Here is a 3,823-nt window from a genome sequence, read left to right as displayed (position 1 = left end):
TACACATGCAAAAAAACTGAATGTGACACCCAAGCATGGAGATGGGTATATTTATGCAATATTTATTCCTAATATTTATAGAGGTGCAAAATAGGAGATACAAATATTTGCTGTTTTATTTGAGGACAAATAAAACTGCTTTTTCCTCTTATTTTTTCTCCATAGTTTGTGGCAAGGCCCCCTTACAACCTTGAGAATGAAGCAGGTTTTTTTCCCCAACACTGGGTCAGCCTGACTTCCTATGGCCTTTTTCCTAAACTGCTAGACAAAATGTCAGCTGCCACCACCTTTTATGTAAACTGTGGAGCTTCACAATGGTAATTTATATATCCTTTGCTTTAATGTCCAGATGTTAGCATAATAAGCAATCATATGCTGTTATTAGGACTAATCTTTATCATTCATGAAAAAGGCTTTTTAAACTCTAAAAATACCTCGGCTGTTCTGCATAATAGTAGATAATATGTATACTTATTTAAAAATCATACAGTTTTTTCCTACACATTGTAGTCATCTAATCATCTTCATTAGCTATGTCAAGGTTAAGGTAAGACAATGGGAGACACAAAGAGATCTCAATAACATTCAGTAATAGCCTATATTGATCATAACAATTCTAACTTCTCAAGGGCAGAAAAGGGTTCATATCCTTTGGAAATATTATTAAAATGGACTGTAGACTAAAAAAAAAGAAAAATTCACATGGTTAAAAACTGAACTATAATATGGAGTAAAACCTCTCAGGTTTTTTCATGATAGTTGGTATTGTGTGGATAAAAACTACCCAGAGAAAAGTCTCACAGATCTCCCATAGCAACTTAACCTTCATGGTCCTCCGCTGGCAGAACTCCCCCACTCAACGGCTCTGAAGATAAGCACCCACCTGGTATATACTTAGTGCTTTGACAAATGTTTTTCTTGGCTTATCATTGCTGCTTTTATTCCGAGGTCAAAATGATCCTCAGCGCCGTAAAACTTTACTATTACTCTGCTTCACTTGCATTAATTAACTGTTATTCAGGGAGGGATTGTTGCAAAAAATCATTGGCCTTTTTTCTGAAATATTTATTAAAATCCAGAAGAGAAAAAGACCCAGTGAAGATGCCTTTTTTTTTGCTGGTAACAATAGTTTTACACACAACTATATATACACACAGAAGGAGAGGCCATTTTAACTAAAGCAAAATAACCTAAGTAAGATTGGAAGTGCTCTTAGGAGGCATTTTAAAAGTCTGCTGTGTTCTGATGAAAATCAAAAGTAAGGTTTTAACCATACTCAATATATTCAAATTGAAAATGAAATGGCAGTATTATCCATTGGTGTGCTTTTGGAAGGAATCCATCCATCCATCCATCCATCCATCCATCCATCCATCCATCCATCCATCCATCCATCCATCCATCCATCCATCCATCCATCCATCCATTGGGCAAAGCTAAAAAGCCATTTTAGCAATGCCACCAGGTGCAGGATTAAACTGCAAAACTAAAGGAATAAACGGGTTATTTAAAGTTCTGCATGATATGAACAAAACATATAAGTAGTGAGTAAAAGCCTCTGAAAGATTGAAGATAATGTTCACCACAGATCTGTAAAAACCCTCGACAAGTATATAGTTGTGTTTATAAAAATAAACTCTTAAAGTAAAATTGAAGAAATATTTTCTTTTTACAGCACACACATAAAACTACATCAAATTGGAATTTCCTGTTAGTAACAAATGTTGCAATCATAGATTGTAATGCATGTTGAAATATCAGAAAAGTTGTTATTTGAGAAAGTTTTATTACGATTTATATTAACCCTTTAAAGCCTGGACTATGAAATAATTGACATAATTCCGTTTTTGCTTTTTTTTTTTAATTAGTTGTCATTGAACTCTCTGACAAATTACATCAAAAAAGAATTGTTGTATAGGTTAAATTAGATAATTTATTTACATCAAACTTGATACATAAGGCATTTTTCTATAATGTTTTAAACGTTTTCTGTTCAGTACATGTGTCTTATTGTGTAAGTCAGAGTTGTCAACAACAAATATGATACAATTGGCTTTAAAGGGTTAATACTATTTTTTTCATGCCCTGTATCATATTTTAATCAATTTCTTAACAAGCAGTGTTAAAAAAAAAATAAAAAAATTTATTTTATTCGAAAAAATAGGACAGATAACCGAACTTCCCACATAGATGGACTGTGTCTCTTACTTAAAAATAATATTTGAGTGATAAGAGCCTAATCTTAAACATGCTGTTCAATATTTTGGTTATTTTAACAACTTATCTGAGAACATGATAAATAGCTAAACTGGTTTTGAGTGAGAATGCATAAACAATCCTAATCTTCTTGTCTCTACCGTAATCAAAAACATCATGTGTTCCTGATGACATGGAAACAACAGTGGCAGATCTATGGATCTGTAAAACATCTAAGCAGGGTGACAATGCTCATTGAAAAATGTAAGTTAATAGTTGATTTTCTAAATGGAACAAAACAAACAAAAAAAAAAATGAACCAAAAATAAAACTGGTAAAACATGTTATTGCATCAAAATCTCTCCCAAGAAACACATTACATTTCAGGACTGATTCCTGTCATTTTAGGGATGAAAATAGTTGTTCTGGGCATCAAAATATCTCATAAAGAGATTCAAAACTGCTATTTCTGCCCAGCACTGGAATTTATATCGAAAGCAAACAAACATGTACCTGATAGTACTTTTTATGTTTCTGCATTTTACAGTTCTTATCAACATGACAATAAGTTCTCTAGAGGAAAATCCCAAGTCAGAATCAGTGGTTTACAGCAAAGAGAGATAGAGGGAAGTTAAGAAGGAATAATAGAGGGGTAGAGAGCCATGGGTAAGAGTTAGAATAGGAGATGATCTTTGGAGGTGGGTCTTTAAGGGAATTACTGAAGATAGACAGGGACGCTGCTGTTCTTGTTGTGCTTGGTAGGTTATTTCACCATGTTGGAAAAACCCATGAAACATGGATTGTCTTAAGCGTGGTGTAGAGACTGCTAGAGGAGAATCCATTGATGATGGGAGTGACCAAGTTGTGACATAAGCCTTTGCTAGAGGGTTCAAGTAGACGGGAGCCGTACCCTTAAGCACTTTGCAGGCTAGAATCAGGGACTTGAATTTGATGCACGCAGCCACTTTTAACCAGTGAAGCTCAATGAACAGAGGGGTGGCACGAGACTTTATGGGCTAATTGAACACTAGACGTGGCGCCCTATTCTGGATCATTTGTAACGGTTTTATCGTACAGGCTGGGAGACCAGTCAGGTTACAATAGTCAAAGCGGGAGATAACCACTGACTGCATAATTTTATTAAGACACTAACTCACAAAGCACTGTGTGTGAGCATCTCATTGAAATCATAACATACATGCAAACTGTTTTTTTTTTTTGTTTTTTTATCTCCACAGATTCAGCAGAGTAAAGCTGCAGCTTTAAACTATTCCACAAAAGCAGCCACAGGATGAAAGATCCTCAGATATCTTGGCGATCCTTACAAAATACAGCAAAAAATAATATTTTTGATTGTTGGCAAGAAAGTATGAAAATGAGTTCTGGGTCTTTTTCTTCAGCAGAAATTCTGATTAACCTTTCTGTGTCTCAAAGACAACAGTACGGACTCTGACTGAATGTTGATCCTTCATTATGGAGTTTCAGTCTTCAGCAGCTCTGTCTTGTTCAGGTCTGTCTTGGAATGTTGTTTTTGGTGCTTCTGGGCAGTAAACATGCTACACTTAAAGAAGACCTCTGTTGACCCTCCACCCACTCAGTCTCTTCTTTCAGGTGCTGAATCCAGAAC

Source organism: Cyprinodon variegatus, unplaced genomic scaffold (assembly GCF_000732505.1).
Source record: "Cyprinodon variegatus isolate N-32 unplaced genomic scaffold, C_variegatus-1.0 Scaffold744, whole genome shotgun sequence".
Taxonomy (NCBI): Eukaryota; Metazoa; Chordata; class Actinopteri; order Cyprinodontiformes; family Cyprinodontidae; genus Cyprinodon; species Cyprinodon variegatus.
The sequence above is the reverse complement of the archived record's forward strand: the minus strand, read 5'-3'. Positions refer to the sequence as shown.